The sequence below is a fragment of the Phalaenopsis equestris genome, unplaced genomic scaffold, assembly GCF_001263595.1.
Source record: "Phalaenopsis equestris unplaced genomic scaffold, ASM126359v1 Scaffold000287, whole genome shotgun sequence".
Classification (NCBI taxonomy): domain Eukaryota; kingdom Viridiplantae; phylum Streptophyta; class Magnoliopsida; order Asparagales; family Orchidaceae; genus Phalaenopsis; species Phalaenopsis equestris.
In genome coordinates, this window is record NW_018164729.1 from 545,563 (window position 1) to 557,629 (window position 12,067).

General features: G+C 35.5%; 1 protein-coding gene and 1 long non-coding RNA gene across 2 annotated transcripts in view; one reads left to right on the forward strand and one right to left on the reverse strand.

Moving 5' to 3' along the window:
• Window positions 1-866: 866 nt before the first annotated feature.
• Window positions 867-2,422, reverse strand: LOC110025048. The gene is made up of 5 exons (XR_002294075.1): window positions 2,123-2,422; window positions 1,918-2,044; window positions 1,553-1,834; window positions 1,362-1,466; window positions 867-1,240 (listed from the first exon to the last, which is right to left on the reverse strand). It is a non-coding gene; the product is annotated as an uncharacterized LOC110025048 (long non-coding RNA).
• A 1,866-nt stretch (window positions 2,423-4,288) lies between these two features.
• Window positions 4,289-12,067, forward strand: part of LOC110025032 (meiosis-specific protein PAIR3) — a 42,076-nt gene continuing 34,297 nt past the window's right edge. Inside the window, exon 1 of the mRNA XM_020725271.1 lies at window positions 4,289-4,609. The gene's annotated coding sequence lies outside the window, so the exon portion shown is untranslated. The remainder of the gene's footprint in view (window positions 4,610-12,067) is intronic.

Genomic DNA, 12,067 nt, shown 5'->3' on the forward strand with positions numbered 1-12,067 from the left:
ATAAAAACCAACTAAAACTCCATTTCAGGAAATATATAATCAACCTGGCCCGCTTGATAAGACGAGCACAAGTTGGTATAATTCAAGTCACATTAAGTCTTGATCAAGTCAGTAAATCACTTTTGAAAATTTTTCAATGCCTAATTGAAAGATCAAATTGATTACAAATTTGTCATCTTATAGTCAAATCGAGCATCTTAATAAGAAAAATTCAAAGAGTCTAAGATTATTTAATTTTACATCATTAAGGCACTCAAATATTCATAGAATGTCATCCGATTGAGGGAATCACTGCACAAACTAAGTATATTTGCGGCAGCTAAATCAGACGCAAATTCGATGAAATTTAAGGGTTATTGTCGGATTTGCGTATGATTTTTGTTTGATTTTTCGCAGTTAATTCGGAGGTCAATGATGTTTTTTTTCCGTTCAATTTACGTCGCAATATTCCAACATATATAATTTGTGTTGGTTGTTACGTCATATTAGCGTTAGATTTGCTTATACAAAACATGCGTTAAAATTTGTGTCTGAAATATCGGAAGACAAACATTAACATCGGATTACCGTCTCATTTGCATTGAAAAATAAAGTAGACCAAAAAAAATATTATTGTAGATGCAGCGTTGGATTTTGCACCAAAAAAAACGCAAATCCGGCACAAACTTATTACACAAAAAAAAAATTATAATATCTATTACAACAAAAGCACAAAACACATTAAGCATAATCATGTCACATATCAAATCTCTAAACACTATCATTAATAAAATGAAGATATGGTCACAAATCATCTCAAATAAGAATTGTTAAGTTAATCCAAAAAAACCAACAATAAATATTCAACATAATGCTTACAAATAAATGAAAACATAAAAAAAAAACTATTTATCTCCATCCTCCTCCTCCTACCACACGATATCATCGGTTACTTGTTCCGGCTATCTGCTAAGATCTCCGTCATATGAGCTATAGAATCCTCGACTCTATGTTAGCCTTCAAGCATCTACGCGCGCAACTGGCATATTACTTCATTTATTGCAACCACCTGCCTGGCAAGAGCCTCCTAATCTGGCTATGAGGAGCTAGGGGAGCTAAGAATGGAACCACGGGAGAGCTCGGTGTCGAAGATTATTCCCTTCACCCTTCCCTTCTTCCTCCTTATCGTCTAGGCCCAAAGCTCATACTCGAACTGCGCAGTGGCAGACTGACTACTACTGCTGCTGGTCGAAGTTTGGACCTGAGTGATCAAGTGGTTCTGTCAGAACTGCCAAACTCATACATAATGAAGACCATCATTTCATTGGTACTTTCAATAGTTATAGTCAAAATAAATTTTTAATTTAAGGTTTTTAACTTACAGCAACCCGTCGGGAATGCTCTGAAACCCAATGCACAGTCCTCGGATGCCGATGAGATCGAACATGCAGTTCCACCATCGAGGGAGCATGACTCAACTCCTTGGCCTATGTAGCGTACAAAAATGATTAGTGCTAAAAAATTACTCCAAAAATTGAATTAATTAATGTTTAAATATCTAAAAAAATCTTACCAGCCTCCTGTAGTGCTTCGTATGGGGACCGATTCGCCAATATGAAACTCAGCTCCTTTGGCCCACTCTATCGCCTTGTTCGCCCGATTCATATGCCTCTTCATCTCATAACCAGGAGAGGCCCAAGCTACGGTCAATTGACCCAAGAGCACCTCACCAATCCAAGCAGACCACTCGCCCCTCCGACGGACTGTCGTGAACATGTCGACAAGGTTATGTCTGCCTTGAATCTCGATGATTCAACTGATTTGTTGGTGGTGCTATGGGAGTTATGTGAAGGACCTATGAAACGTAAAAAATAATCCATGTGTCAGTATAAAAATTAAATCCAATTTACAAATTTGATTCAAATTAAATGATCATACCTCAAACTCTCTGAACCACAAGTCCCAAGCGGCTATATGTATATGCTTCTATGGCAGATAAGGCTCATCATACCTGCTCTTAATAATCTATGTGATGCAGGTAACGGGAAGTTTGTGGGGAATGAATCTTCTCAATAAATAAGTTAGTTGACAAAAAATATATAACATGAAGAATAAACATAATACAATGTTAAAAATAACTTACAAGTCCCCCTTTGACAGTAATTGTATCCTCGGGGAGTCAATAGTTGACGGGCCACGTTCAAGGGGTATGCCGCCAGCAAGTTGGGGAGTAGATGTGGAAGCAGCAGACGGCTAAGCAAACGGGGGCATCATCAGGTAAGAGAGCAGGTGCTACATGAGGAATGGCAGCAGTGGGTGTGGGAGGAGATGCCACAGGAGGTGTAGCAATAGCAGGTGGGGGAGGAGGTGTCAGAGGAGGTGTAGTAGTAGTAGAAGCAACAATAGAAGTAGAAGAACTCCTCTTCCAGCTATGATAGGTGATCTCAAGTGTCCTCAAAACATGAGTTTTATGAGGTGGTTGACCACATGTACCACATGTGACCATTTACAAACAAAAGAATGACATTAAAAAGTTTAATACAAGCGGGAAAAATAATCATTAGGTGAAAGAAACGACATAGTAAATGTAAGACACAAGTAGTGACTATGTTTAAAAATAGGAAAAGTGAGAGTAAGATTTATGCCTCAATACAATAAAATTAAAAGACAAAAAAACACCAGTAGTAACAACTAATCTAAATCTAGCTACATGATACATCTAAAATATATAATGTTTTTATACACATTTTTATACCTACTTTTTAGATATTACACTTTAATGAAAGACATTTGTGTGTTTTTCTTGCAGTTACAGTCAAATGGATAAAAAATGCTAAAAGAAGTGAAAAATGATTAAATTTGGAGCAAAAATGAAGAAAGTGCAAAAATGAACTGGGGTACCTAAGTGCTAGAAGTGGTTACTTGATGGATTATTTAAATTGAGCGGATTTTTTAAGAGGTGTTTGAAGCAACCCTTGATAAAAACGTGGGAATAGCCTATGGACACAAAAATTCATTCAATTGACTTATGAGGAGACAACTTCTAGAAGATTCATTGAATGAAAACACATTTTTGAAGAGACACCAATGCACCCTTTGGATTTATAAGAAAAGACTTAGATTTTTCAGGAGGAGGCCAACCATCCATCAAACTTCACTGTCTACCGCTGTCGCCGCCGCCGCCAGCCACCTTTATTTTATTTTGAGTGTTAGTTTGTATTGTGAGAGAAGGAGGAGAATTCAAAGAAACTTTAAGGCATTTGGTGGAGAGAATTTGAGATAAGTGTTTATATTTGTGTCTACACTTGATTTTAATATGTCATATGTGATCAACTTCAGACTACGTGACTCACAGGTCTTGTAGCTCCCCACTACGGCCTCTGTGACCAATCGATGCTCACGGTCGAACCATCGACGACCCACTTGGCCAACTATCTCCATGGCTTTTAAATACAATGTCCACAATGTTGACACTATAGCTACTATCTACAACATTCATGATGGACTAACTAACGTCTCTATAACAACCACTGTTGTTTTCACGGCCTGTTACAACTATTTTTGTTGAAATATCATTATAAATCTTTTTGTAATTCCATAGTCCCTTAATCAAGAGAAGAGTGGACCTATATACTTAATTATAATCAACATAAATTATGATTTCAATTGGGCTAGGCCCCATAGTTATTTTTCCCTTGCGATGATTTAAAAATTGAGACGTCTCATTTTTGCTTACTTTACTTTTAGGGTTAAGTGTAATGCTAGGGCACTAAATTATAATCTCTATCACCGTGGATCTTATGGCATGCATCACTACTTAAGATTATTGCCATATATATATAACATGTTAAATTGAGAAAACCATGCAGGATATGTGACGTACCCTTCATTACTAGCTCATAGCTGTTATATTGTAGACAAATGCATGTGCTCCTTAAGTGAGCTAGCTAGCTAGCTATGTATGTGCTGATGGACACTGATGGTGCATTCATGGATGCACTCGTCCGTGGTTCACAGCACAGCTAGAATGGATGGACGGAATAAATCTGACCACCAAGGCATGACAGTAAATACTAGTTAGGCCATGCATGGCTGGTTTTGGTCCCATCTTTATTTATAGTGGGTAATATATATATATATATATAAGTGAAGGCCTTCAAAGGCATTAAATATGAAACAAAGGTTATAAATAAATCTAGCTGTTACAGTGTGGATGTGGGGCATCCATGTCCTCATGCTCATCTATTTTGTATTAGTTTTTTGGATTGGACGTCGACTAAGGTGCGACCATGTATGCGCTTTTGCCTCACGATTAACACTATGTTTTATTTGTTTTTGAATTCTTCAATTTAATTCCCTTTGGGGCAGCTTATTTGAGTACGGCGGCGTTCTGAAAATGCCGCCGAACTGTTTGGAAACTATGTTCGGCAGACACTTTCAAAACTCGCGAAGCGCGGCCTACTATTTGTCTACGGAGTCGCACGCGGGGATCCAGATGGGTTCAATGTTCGCGACTGGCGTTTAGGGCTCGAATTCCTCTCGTGCCCTTGGGTGATCTCTCTCGCGCTCTCCCTCACCCTCTCCGTCCCCGATCTTCTCTCTCGCGAACATCGATTCGATCGTTCCTCTGGTGAGATCTATAAGATTCGGTTGATGGTTTTGGGTTTTTTGGTTGGTTTTTTTGGCTCGATCTTCATCTCGCGAACATTGATTTGATTGTCTTTCTCATTTTTTTGCAAGATTCGGTTGATGGTTTAGGGTTTTCTTGAGGATGCATTTGCTAGATTATTTTGGAATGCATTGGATCTGTGTTCCAATGCACTTTTGCCTTCTTTCTTTTATGGTAATATCACAATGATGCATTGGATCTGTGTTCCAGTGCAATGGTGATGGTTTACATTAGTTTTTTAAGATTCTTTGGGTCGTTGAAACAACCATTTTGGTTTCAAAAGAATCATCTCAAATGTCAGTGGAACACAGCAGAATGTGAGAATAATGGTACGCAAGAGGCAAAAGCGCATTTAATCAAGTTGAATTTAAGTCAGGTTTTGATAGAGAACGTTTTCAACAGAAATCATGTTTTTTTCTATTTAAAATCATGAGACAATATGCTAAATTAGAGCTACTTAGAAGTTTTGACACTTCAATTAAGAAAATTTAGCGATTTCAAATCTTTCTACTTATAATCAAATCAATGTGTTTCTATGAGATAAATCTAAAAGGCTCGTGTTCATTTAAATTTTGCTTATTGTTTGGGGTCCCTTCAGATTTTCAATGTATATATTTCTTAAAGTTTATTTGCAATTCATCAATTCCAAATTGAATAATGTTACATTTTTGAAATAAACTCACATGCATATGTGTCTTACATATATGCTAAAACACATTGTTGGAAGATAAGAGATCATTATAAGAGAAGAAAAGATGAAAAGAGAAGAGGAACACTACAAAAGAGAAGAGGAACACTACAAAAACTCACTTTTATTTCAATCTTACACTTCTTGCTTTTTTTTGTCTTGATGCAAAACTCAAACACACTACAACTATTTATACTAGTGACAACACCATTAGGATTGTGCCAACACATTTCAATCCAATGACTACTATTAACTCTCTAAAATATTCTCCTTTTTCCGGTTTCAAAAATCATTCATTACATATTCTAGAATTCTCTAAATCACTCATTTAAAATATATATCTAGAATTCTCTAAAATATTCATCATAACATGAGTCTCTAAAATTTTTTAAAGACTTTCTAGATTATGGGCTCAATTAAAAAGTCCCAATTAATTAAATCAACTTTAATTTTCAAATCCCCTTCTTAAACTTGATTTGTCATCCCAAGCAATCTTCATATGTAAACGGCTTGGGGAATATATTAGCTATCTGATCATGAGTCTTTACATACTCTTTTTGCACATACTTTCTTATGATGCAATGATAGGGTCTATCAATATGCTTACATCGATCATGGTCAATGCCAACTTTTTGGCTGCAGCTTTTTGCTAGCAATCTTGCATTATACTTCTCGATTTCTTCTTTGACATTCTTCTTTACTCTGTACACTTGCTTCACTTCAGTTGCCTTGTGTCATTTTTGAAGTGCAGCTATCTCTATATATCGTTCTTCTAGATCGCTTTGATTTCTTCATCCATGACATACTTCCATTTCTTACTTTGTGCAGCTTCTTAAAGATTCATGAGCTCACAATTGGCAGAAAGACAAAACAAAGTGAGATTGTCTTGATTCTCAATTATCTCATAAATTTCCTATGAACTTCTAAATCGCAGCACCTTTTTGCTTGACCCATCACTTGAAGATGATGAAGATAACGAGTCTTCATGAGTACCTACAGTAGGTGTACTTGGTGGTATATTAAGCTCATCTCTTTCTTGCTCCATCCTTGGTTGCTCCACTTTTTTTTCTTCAAAAAAGTTGTAGTGCTCATTGTATGGGTCTCAAACTCATTCTCATTCTTCATCGAACACAAAATTACGACTGATGATTGTTTTCATAGTGTTTTGATTATATAAATTGTAGCCTTTTGAATTGGAGTCATAACCGATGAAAAAGTACTTCTCACTCTTGTCATAGCTTGTAATACACATAGGTTGTGCTTCCAAACACTCAACCAGATATCGGCTTCCTTCCACTCCATGTTTCTTGTGGTGCCATTCCCCACACACTTCTTTTTGGAGATCGATTGGACAAGTAGACCTCGTATGCAACAGTTTCGGCTCAAAATTCTTTAGGCATCCTCTTACTCTTAAGCATACTTCGAGCTATGTCAAGGATAGTTCGATTCTCCCTTTCTGCTTCACCATTTTATTGAGGAGATCTTTGGAAAATCAAAGGTCGATGTATTCTATCGGCTTCAAAAACTTCCTTGGAAGTAAACTTCCCTCCTCGATCAGATCGCACAGCTTTGATCTCGAGACCGCTTTCTTTTTCCACCATGGCATTAAACTTTTTCAATACCACAAAGACGTCTAATTTTTGTTTAAAAAAATATACCTAAGTGTTTTTCTTGAAAAGGCATCTATGAAAAGAAATATATTATTACTCTTATTGAGAGAGCTCGGCTTGATTAGACTGCATACATCAGTATGTAAGCTCAAGTGGCTTTTACGCTCTCGAATTTGACTGTTTTGGAAAGCTCTTCCTGAATTTCTTCTCAAGCAAGCATCTTTCATATAGCTGGTCTGAGTGATTGATGTAGGCAAACCTCTCACCGTTTTTTTTCTTTGATAATAGCTCCAGTCCTCCAAAATTAAGATGCATAAATTGAAGATTCCAGGGCCAAGATGGATCTTTGTAGAACCTCTCACCATTTTTTTCTTTGATAATAGCTCCAGTACTCCAAAATTAAGATGCATAAATTGAAGATTCCAAGGCCAAGATGGATCTTTGCAGCAGACTTTGAGACACTTGGCAATATCATTTTGAATATTGAGCAAAAATATTCTTTTTCTTGACATTAATATCTTCACAATTAAGTTTCTCTTATTGTCTCTTATAGAAAAGTTTTTGTCTTTCAAATGAATATCATAACATTTCTCTAAGTCTCTTATAGAAAAGCTTTTGTCTTTCGAACGAATATCATGACCTTTCTTTTAAAAATTGACCAAGATTTATGATATTACGCTTCATATTTGGCACATAATAGATGTTAGGAATGAATTTGTACTTTTCATTCTTCAATCGGATAAGGATATTACTTTCTCCCTTCACAATTAGCTTGGAATCATCTCTAAAAGATACATTGCTGCTCACTGTCTTGTCAAGTTCCACGAACATGTTTTTTTTTTTCACTTATATGGTTGCTTGAGCTCATGTCCAAATACCATGTATTATCTTCACCTTTTTCGTTCTTCTTATATGTCAGTAGCAAAATGCCCATCTTGTTGAATTTTCTCTTCCAAGTAATTAGCATTCTCTTTAATTTTATCGTTATTTAGAGCTTTACATTTTGCAGCATAGTGACCAAATTTTTTACAATTGTAACACATCACTTCAAATTTATCATGCCTTAATCATGATTTTCCTCTTCCACACCCTCTTGCTCAACTTCCTTCTCATTCAAGATTGTTGTGTTGTTGTCATTATTGGAGCTTCTACCTTTTCCACATTCATGACCAATATCTTGTCCTTGACCACGACCTCTGATACACCAAAATAAGGTGCAATTTTATGTATTCATTTTATGCTTAAATTTGGTGATATTACACTTTAAAGAATGGTGTTTTCATGTTTTGATGCAAGTATATCAATTTTAAGCAATTGGAGCAAAACTGAGTAAAAAAAAAAGAAATTTGGAGTCAAAATGAAGCATTTCGGCATCCTGCTGCCATTTTCCAAAGAGTTGGCGCTAGAGGTGCCTAGAATTTAGAACAACACGGACTTCAATAGGTTGGCGCCAGAGGTGCCAGAGATGAAATAAGACGGAGTAAGGAGGTTAGTGATTATTTTTGAACGATTTTTGAATGCTCCAATCAATTCAAACAACCAATGGAGTGATTCAATGCATATAGAAACTTTGGAAAGGCTCTTGAATGAAGGCTCTTGAATGAAGGGACTCTTGAATGAAGGGACTTGTCTCTTGGTGTGAAGAGGTGTGCCTTTTGGGAAAAAAATAAGAGAATTTTGAATTCTCTTGAAATGAAGGCTGGTCGTAATTAAAAAAGAGGAGAGTTCAGAGAAGGAAAAAAAGAGGGGGGGCGAGAGGTTTGCGTGAGAGAGAAGTCTTGGGAGAAGAGATGATTTTCTTCTAGAGTTGTAAGAGGGGAGGGAAGATGAGAGATTTCTTCTTCATTATATTTCTAAGAGAGAATTGAGTGTGATTGTAAATAGAGAAAGTGCTTAAAGGAAATTTCATAGGATTTGCTTGAGAAGGAGTGTTATACAAGTTATGTTCTTTCCTTACTTTATTTTGTAAACTTGTTTCTATATATAAAATCTATGTTTTGTCGTATCATTCTCATGAATTATGAGTAGTCTTCTTTATCTTTCTCCCTACAATGAGATATAGTTTTGTGAAGAATTAATTTTGTTATAAAAGGTTTTAAATGTCAATAAATTGTGATGATTCAAACTCTAATCTTCATTTATTTTTTGATCTGGCTAATTGAAATATTGAAATGTTAAACTTTGTTAAGACACATAAGATCCAAAAGGACTATGATTTCCACAACAAGGCAAGGGTCATATTCAATTTCATGGATGAGAATGTAGTCCATGGGGTTGCATGCAAATAAATAGGGAAATATATTTTGGTGGGCGCAAAATTGAAGATTTTAAGGTGACAAATTAAAATTCACAATTTGGTCCAGTTGCTCGAAAACTAATTCAAGATTGTTAACCCTCAGAGGAGGGAAAAATGAGAGTTCTGGAGTGGCAGCTAGTATCCTCTCAACCTAACCATGGATTCAGGGACCAAACTCTGGATTAAACAATGTTCTTTATGCACTCTCAGAGGGTAAAGAATAATATTGCTTCTATTTGACATAATACAAATTTATATGTATTTTAAATGATTTTAATTACTTCACAATCCAAAAACTCATTGTAAAAGAGAATGATGTTTTCTTAAATTTGAACTCTTCACCACAAAACTTTGTTTAGTCTTTATAAGTTTATTTTTGAAGTTAATCAAATTGTTAAGTTAACTTAGTTCTTTTAACTGCATTTCATTGAATGCACATTAAATTTACTTTAGATTTGTTTTGCTTATTTAAATTTTATAGTTTGAATATTGTGTTTGACGTTATAACCATAAGAATTTCCAACTCCCTGTGGGATCGATACTTAGAACTCCATTAGAGCTCTTTTATTGCTTGAGTGATACATATACTTGCGTTATTATTACGGTTTGACAGTTTAAAGATTTTAAAAGATAAAATTATTTATACTGAATTTATTTTTATTGTGATTTAACTGCATATTTACTACTCGTGTTGTCGTGTGTGTATTGTAATATTGAAAGATATTTACAACACACCACAAAACCGCCGCATCAGCCTCTTCCTTATTGACTTCTATATACTCAAGGATCTCTTCTTTAGTTGAATTAATTTGCATCTTCGAGATTTGTTCTCGGATCCCTTGCTTCTTCTTTATCTTTTCTCCATAGGCTTGTAAATAACCCAGGAGCTGATCAATTGTCATAGCCTTCAAGTCTTTGGTTTCTTCAATTATGGTGATAATATGATCGAACATTGAATCTAATGTTTGAAGGATCTTTTCCACAATTTTTATATCTTCTAGCTTCTCCTCATCTCTTTTTAATTGATTCAAAACTGGCCATACTCTAATAAATTAGTCAGATATGATTTCGGCTTTGTTTATATGGAAATCCCAAAACTCACTTCTTAATGTTTGTAGAAGCACCTTCTTGACTTGCTCTACTCCTTCATAAGAAGTTAGAAGATAAGAGTCTATCGTAAGAGGATGAATGCTAAAAAGATAAGAGGAAAACTTGACAAACACACTTTTATTTTGCTCTTACAGTTCTTGATTTTTTCTCTTGATGCAAAACACAAATACACCACACTTATATACTAGTGACAACCCCATTAGGATTGTGCCAATGCATTTCAATCCAATGACTACTATCGACTCTCTAGAATATTCTCCTTTTTTTTGTTATAAAGTCATTAATTACATTTTATAAAATTCTCTAAATCACTCTTTTAAAATATATCTTTAAAATTCTCTTAAACATTCTTCATACAATGAGACTCGAGAATTTTTTAAGGACCTATCTAGATTATGGACTCAATTAAAAGGTCCAATTAATTAAATCAAGTTTAATTTTCAACATAAATGATATTGTGACTTATGTTTTGTACATTGAAAATGTGCCAAAGTTGATTATGGAGAGATATAACAATTCATAAGAGAATAGTACAACAATGGTGGACTCACAGATAGAAGAATGTAAGACCCACATATCTGACGGAATGCAGTCGTTCAGCCAAAACCAACAAGGCCAAAGCCGACCGAGCCCCAAGGAGGACAAAAAGATGACTAAATGATCTAAGTTATAATCATTCACTCAGAAACAAAATAAAGGGACATATAAGCTACCCACCATGAAGAAGCAGACCCAAGGGGAGACATCATCTCTCAACATCTCTAATCATATCAAGGATGTTCAGGAGTCTCCCCATATATTATCAAGGGTCGACAACCAAACTAGATCAGCCGACCGATAATGCCGACTTAGCCTAGCCCACAGAACTAGTCCTGTTGACCTGAAGCCAATTAAGCTAAGCCAACCAAGCCATAGAGTTGAGAAATAAACTCATACATGTGTGAAAAATTAAGAATACATTGTGCATCCCTTTTTAAAGCAAGAGCAAAAATGTAACAACTTGTTTTACCATCTACCATATAAATAGGAAGATCATTTAGTGGATAAAGAAAAAGATTGTTATTTTTATTATTCAATCCTCTCTCTCTCTCTCATTAGTTATGCTATATTCATTGGGTGTTGTCGGCACTATTTTTGGTGTGGGGTTTGCCCGTAAGAAGCTGTCGGTCATCGGAATTGAAATCCCATTGCCCGCTTCGGAAGGACGTTTTTTTTAAAAAAAATTTAGTTTTGAAAAAGATGAAGTCAAACTGACCCCATAATTTTCATAGTTTAAATGAAAGAGCGCTTTACCTCAAATCCTGTATCTATCCCAAAGGATGAACACACGAATTGAGGGTGAGGCTCGATCAAATAAACTAAAGAAAGTTATGACATCCGTTTGGTCTGCGAAAAACCATATATTGGCCGACAAATTCCCCTATTTAATATAAGGAATTAAATAAGGTTTATATTATGTTGGGTTCGGGAAAAGCTTCCTATAAGGGCAAGCCCCTATAGTTAATTACATCATAGATAACTGAAGTTACCTAAGAATACTCTCGATAGAAATTAAGGAAAAATTATCTTCAAGGAGTTCAAATAGTAAGGACATCTCAAAGATATCGGACTAAGAAGTGTGAAGGGGGATTGGTTCAAATTTGGAACATTTTATTTTGGAGTCCAAAGGAGGAAACACTAGAGGATGCCACAGATTCGAAGGAGAACTTCAGTGA